The sequence below is a fragment of the Pelodiscus sinensis genome, chromosome 19 (assembly GCF_049634645.1).
Source record: "Pelodiscus sinensis isolate JC-2024 chromosome 19, ASM4963464v1, whole genome shotgun sequence".
NCBI classification, from domain to species: domain Eukaryota; kingdom Metazoa; phylum Chordata; order Testudines; family Trionychidae; genus Pelodiscus; species Pelodiscus sinensis.
Genome location: NC_134729.1, coordinates 20,923,755 through 20,930,394, shown reverse-complemented (window position 1 = coordinate 20,930,394; position 6,640 = coordinate 20,923,755). Strand labels below are relative to the sequence as shown.

Genomic DNA, 6,640 nt, shown 5'->3' with positions numbered 1-6,640 from the left:
CCCCACCCGCATCCCTAGCACTTCCGCGCTGTAAGGCTCCTGTCTATGTGGGGCACCCCTGGGTCATAGTGCCCCCCTATTGCCTTGCCCATCCCCGCGCTGCTGCCTCTAGAAAGGGGCTAGTTAACTGCGAAGGGGAAAACTCTGCCATTGCTATGGCCGCAGAGCCAGTCTGGGAATGAGCCATGCAATAGGTATTTGCTAGCCTAAGGGCAAATGTTCTGATTTCATTGTGTTAGTCAACAGGACCTGAGTTTAAAATTTGCTTTAAAAATATGCCACAAGTGAGTAGCTGAAGATTATAAAATCAAATCTCTAAACAGTTGTCATTTCCTTTCTTCCCCCCATGGCTGCCATTGGGCATAGGGGCACCAGTTTAATAGTACCGTGTAAGGTCCCAGACAGCTTAAGGATGGCCCTGCTGCACCTTTGCCCCTATGGGACAAGCACAGGACAATGCATCTACCAGGACCTTTCCATCAGCCTGCTCATGACCTCCCCGAGGGTGCCAGAACTCACCCCCTACTGCTTACACCATAGAAGCCCCTAACCAGGCATCTCCCCCATGCAATGGGCCAGATCCAGTGTTGACTGCCTTAAATGGTCAGAATCATGAGCCAGCACCTCCCTGGGCCCCAAATAATAAGCTAGGGTTCAAAATCATGAGCTCATTCTGGTTTCTGAGTCTTTAGGAGGGTGGGGTCATATTGTCAAAGATGATCTGCAGTCACATGTATTAGGGATTTACCTCTTTTTACAGCAAAAGCTTGGATTCTCATGTTTTAATTTGACTCTGGAATTTAGGGCTTTAAGGAAACATCCTAATTATCATGAGATTCAAGTTAAAATTGTGAGTTAACAATGTTGCAGTTCTGAATGCTCCTGATTTAGGCCACCCTTTCCTGCCAGCTGAACCTCTCCAATGTAACAGAGACTCAGAGGGATGAGAATGAGGATGAGATACTCCAGGCCACATACTGGGGTTTCAGTGGGGGTGACACTAGCCTACAAATGACATCAGAGTGGCTGGGAATATGTGTCAAAGGAAAGGAAAGATAGCAATTGTAGCCCCGTTTCCATACTGCTAGTGCGAATGCAGAAAGAGCAGAATTGATCTGCCTCTTGGCACTGAGCTGTCACTTGGAGCATTAAGTGCAACTGGGCACAGAACAAACCGTAATAATGAAAGACACGTTGGGATTCAAGCAATTTTTTATATTAATCACTGATGCAGCAAGTCCAAAGATGTCTGGGCTATGCTATGCACTGGAAATCCCAGAGGTGCCAGGGCTATGCTATGGAAAGCTTAAAAGTGCTGGAATAACACCAACAGATGGAACTAAACCTGGAACCTCTCCCGCTTAGTGCATGACTCTTGAGCTAAAAGACAGCTGGCTCTCTACTAAGGCAAACTGTCTCTCTGTAACTAAGTGCCACTATATGGGACAACGCCAGAGGACTGTGGTGGACTGTCCAGAGGTGAAAGTAAATTACAATTTTGTACAAGTACTGTTCTATTGCAACCCAGGTCCCTGCCTGCTCTTTAAATAGCTCCCTGCTGGCTTTTGCAGCGGCTCTGCCAACTCTTGCTGAAGCTGCACACCAAGTTTACTTTCACCTCTGGACAGTCCACCACACCCAATGGGTGTGTGGGTTACACCTGGACAAAGCACTGCAAAGCCTGGAGCTGCCAGGGCTCAGCCCTTGCCCAAAGTAAATACAGAGGAACACAGCACCCTGCTGCTTCAGGCCACCCACTACTCCCAGTCCAGTGCCTCCTGCTACCCCAAATATTGTTTTCCAGCAGATGAGCAACTCTGCTTTCACGTTAGGGTCTGTAAGAAGCTGATAACAGCAAGTACCAGACATGTCCAAGGTTGTAACAACTGTTGGAGTCATCGGCTGTGCTTTGTGACATCACAATCTACGTCCCGGCCTCTGGAGCAGCAAAGAGGGCTGGAGCAGTGGCTATCACAGGGACTTTTTCGTTGCTGGCCCCTGTGGCCTGAAGAGGTCCCCGCAATGGTCTCTGAGCTTGCCAGCTACGGCGGGAGCAGAGACATTGCTCCGGGGTCTAGAAAACCAAGGGCACCCGCCTCCCTGGAAAAGGAGACCGCTATGCAGAGCAGATCCTGCATCTTCATCACTACCTAAATAAACACACGGTTGGCGTCTAAACGCTCTGGACTGGGATCGATTGAGTCACCCTGGCGGCAGCTGCCACCCCCCCCTTGCAGCCGCCGGCTGCCCGCATCCTCCCCGAGCAGCCAGACACGCTCACGCGCCCCGGCAGGCTGGCAGGGCGCGTGCGCGGGGGCTCCCTCGCGCAGGCGCGCGCGAGCGGCTCTGGAGCCCTGCAGGCTTAGACCCGCAGCGCCTTGTCTCTCCGCCTTCCCCGCCCCCCCAAATGCGGAAGTGAGCGGGGGCCTCGGCGGGCGAGCGGAGGGGGCCGCCGCAGGGCTGGGAGTGATCGGCTGGCCCGCGCCGCCTCAGCAACGCGATGGAGAGCGGGGCCTTGCCCTTCGGTGGGTGAGCGGGAAAGGGGGCTGGTGGGGGGGAGGGGGAGAGAGTGGGGGCTGGTGGGGGGGAGGGGGACTGGTTGGGGGGAGGGGAAGAGAGTGGGGGCTGGTGAGGGGAGGGGGAGAGAGTGGGGGCTGGTTGGGGGGAGGGGGAGAGAGTGGGGGCTGGTTGGGGGAGAAGGGGACTGGTTGGGGGGAGGGGGAGAGAGTGGGGGCTGGTTGGGGGGAGGGGGAGAGAGTGGGGGCTGGTTGGGGGAGAAGGGGACTGGTTGGGGGGAGGGGGAGAGAGTGGGGGCTGGTGGGGGGGAGGGGGGAGAAGTAGGGCTAGGGTGTGGGGGGGAGGAAAAGGGAGTTGGTTGGGGGAGGAGGAGGATGGTTGGAGGGAGGGGGTGCCCGGGGCGATTGGGGGAGGGCACGGGAAGAAGCGGGGCTAGTTGAGGGGAAGCCTGGGGGGGGGGGGGCGTGTGTGTGAGGAAAAGGGGGTTGGTTGGGGGAGAGTGTGGGGAGAAAGGGGCTGGTTGAGGAAGAGGGCGCCTGGGGCAATTGGGGAAGGATGTGGGGAGAAGGGAGGCAGGATGGGGGGGAGGGGTCAGTAAAGTTGATAGATTTCTTCAGATGGGAATTGCTGTGTGAGAGGGTAATGGAGAACTGACGTGTGTCATGAGGAGCGTCATGCAGGGTAGGGATGTAATAGTGTAGTTGATAAACCAATAAGTTATCTAGTTAATGCTATAGACCACATGCATCCCCCTCCCCCACCCAATTTTTTAGTAGGCTGAGCAGGAGCCTGTCTCAGTCCTGGCCTGAGACCTATCCCCGCTGTGGCTCTGCATTTAAAATGTATTAGGTGGGCAGGCAGCCCAGCTCAATTTCAGCTCAGGCTGGATCCAGAAACTCAGACACCCCCCAGACAGGGGCTGCTGTCACTCCTGTATCAGAGGCAGCACGGTCTGCGAGGGGAGCTGGTTTTTAAACTTGCTCCCCTTGCGGACCAGTTACTGCCTGGCATCCTGCCTCTGTATGAGAGGCAGCAGTGCAGTGTGGCAGGGGGCTCCTCAGGAGTGGAGCCGGATTGCACTGACTGCCAGCCCTGCCCCCAGGGACTATAGAATAGTTAAGTAACCGATAAGAATCCATGAGATTACTTGACTATTCAATTAACTGATATTTAATATCCCTAATGCAGAGGATGATGGGGGGAGGAGGAGAATAGGGATGTTAGATAGCAATTAATTGAATAGTGTAACTGCACAAAATATTATCAGTTATATGACTGTTTGATAGTCCCCAGGAGTGGTGCCAAGCATTGCCACAGGAGCCCATACATGTGGGGATCTGGCTTGAAAGCTGGCTTCCCACGTGTGCCGGCTCCTGCATGCCCCCCCTCACTTCCTCATGTTGCTGCCTCTCTGTCAGAGGCAGCAGTGCTGGGGTAGGAGAGGGCATGCGGCTCTAGCTCCCTACAGCAGTGGCTCCCACTCCCCCCTCCCCCCCCCCGCTTGCTGCCTCTAATATAGAGTAGTAATATAAGATTAACTGACAAGCCTAAATGTATCAGTTAATTGTATACTCGACTACACATTGACATCCTTGGAGAAGAGTCATAGAAAGGAAGATGGGTTGAGTCAGAGCCTCTATAAATACATAAGGGTATCTGTAGCTTCAAGCCTTTTCAGATATGGGCAAGACCTGCACTGGGATTTGGGAGGTTAGGGAGGAGAAGACACTCTGGTTGCCCGAATTGTCAGATAAAGTTCTTCAGAGTTTGCTGGAACCGTTTTGGGCAGCGGAGTTTGGTATCCCCACTCATATCTATTTCCCGAGCCATTGTGATGCATGGACTTTGGGAGTCAAGGTGTGATTGGGAGTCAAGGTGTGATTGTGGGTGTTCTCTGCCCTACAACTGGACCAGTGAGCAGGGGGTACTATATGCCTGTCTATTGCACAGGTTGCCTGACGCATCTTAAAGCTAGGAAGTACACATTTTTTTTCTAGCTTTCTTTATTTTGACTTGAAAAAGATTTGCGGATTAATATCCATATCATAGCCAGTTCCACTTATAAGCATCATGAACTCACAATGTAGAATTTCTAAATTTGGTGGGAAATAAGCAATATCTCCAACAGTTCTACAATTGCACATGTCCATTTTCTGTAAGATGGTGACAGTGTAGCAAGAGATATCGAAGGTGGTCTTAGCCTCTTACATGATCGGGTTTTCAATGATGTTGACATCAGCACCCTCCCTGCCCAGCACTTCTGAGTGGATTAATATCAGTTTGCCTTTTTTCCTATTTGCCTATTTGCAGATAAGTATTTAGACGCCTCAGAGATTTTAGACCTGTTATTGGGCCAGCAGGAGAAGTTGTCCTAAAATTGTCATGAAGCAACCCCTACATTCCAATTAATACATGAATATGCACACATCTGTTAACTTCAGTAGACCTTTGGCTTCTTTATGTTGGGTCTCATTAGAAACAGATTTATATAGAAAAAACAAGATGTCTGTGATTATAATTCTCCCCAAAATTCAGTTTGTGGAGCATTATACAGTATATATACTTATTTGCCTAAAAAGATTCTTCTTCAAAAGTTTTGACTTTTTCCCTTTAAAACCGAATAATGCTATTATCTATAATTTATATAGAATAGCATGTCTAATATTGCAAAGTTGTAACATTTCCTTGCCTTAAGAAAAGCAGTACATTCAGTTACTCTAACTGGGCGTGACATACACAACAACATATCATCACATCTGGTTGCAGCGTAACTGAATGAATAATAGACATAAATAAAAGCAATGGCTTCATTTCAATTTATCAGCTCTTCTCTTGTTATGCCTATGCTGTAATCCACATTAATTTTTACCATTCCATTGACTCTGGCAGTTGCTATAGAAGATGGAGACTTAAGAGACCTAGGTCCTTTTCCCAGATGTCTGGATTGCTAGGTAACTTTGGGCAAATCACTTCCCCCATCTGTGCCTCAGTTGTACCATCTGTAAATGGGGAGTAATGATACTGGCCACCTTTCTGAGCTTTACTGATATATAGTACTATATAAAAGTAGGGAGTGGTGGTGGTGGAATTATTAATTAGCTCCCCATATTCAAATACTTTCCTTTTGCACTAGACACTCACTTCTGTACTCAAATTTTGGTGATGGAGGAGCTGATTTTCACTTGAGTCAATGTAGGAGCTCCTTTTATTATTTATTATCAAGCAATTATGTATCATGCTGTTGCTGCACCAGCGTGTTCCCTTCTATTCCTCTACATTTTAAGTTTTGCTGCTCAGGCTTAATTCCAAGCATAGGAGAGCCCACAGTGTTATGCACTAGAATTGTTCTGCTTTGTTTCCTCACTGTATCAGGTTGAACCATGCTTTCTTGCTGCCCTTGAGAATGACTGACTGGCTTAACAAAGAGCTTTCTCCCAGAAGTTGACTTAGTTATGTTTTATATCAGTGAAATGGGGCAGCCCAAAAACTCAGATGCTCTACCCAGCATAGGAATAGGGGAGTTCCTTGGTCTCTGTTCCAGTTTTACTGTGGAACTTAACATGTTTGTACAGCTGAATAATTTAGAAACTGTAAATGCAGCTGATGAAAAATTTAAATGAGATCTATCCATAATTGAAACATCTTACAAACTAGGGATGTTAAGGTTTAACTTTACCGGCATGTTTACCAAGTTAACCAGCGCCCGGTGAACCCTGCCTGGCCTTCCCAGAGCAGCTTGTGGTGAGCTTTGGGTGAGGGGCTGCTCCATCGCAGGTAGGCCCCCTGTGCTGTCAGTGGGGGCTGTTCCCGTGTCCCCCCCAGCTGCAGCGTGGTGGGCGGTTAATCGGTTAAATTTATAATTTAATCAGTTAACAGATTACATGGGATTTTACATCCCTTTTACAAACTGAGTTTCCTGACAAACCGTGTGATTCAACAACAGATTTGTTGAACTATCTGATGTATGAATAAACTGTGTGACTCATGCTTATAACCCAGCTCTTCCAAACTGCTATTAGTTGGAGGGACAAATGTCTTGTTTCTCATATCTTAGGAATTCTGAAAGGAAAAATCCCTTAAACATGTAATCTTGGTTGTCTCAACTCTTGATAACTTTTAACGG

General features: G+C 49.0%; 1 protein-coding gene across 5 annotated transcripts in view; it reads left to right on the top strand.

Moving 5' to 3' along the window:
• Nucleotides 1–2,310: 2,310 nt before the first annotated feature.
• The window catches only part of MYO9B (myosin IXB), an 88,661-nt gene continuing 84,331 nt past the window's right edge, over nt 2,311–6,640 (top strand). For 3 of the 5 annotated variants that reach the window (XM_075902964.1, XM_075902962.1, XM_075902963.1), the window contains exon 1: nt 2,312–2,525. The gene's annotated coding sequence lies outside the window, so the exon portion shown is untranslated. Of the gene's footprint in view, nt 2,526–6,640 lie in introns of all 5 variants that reach the window. The other 2 variants (XM_075902966.1, XM_075902965.1) reach the window with 2 other exon arrangements.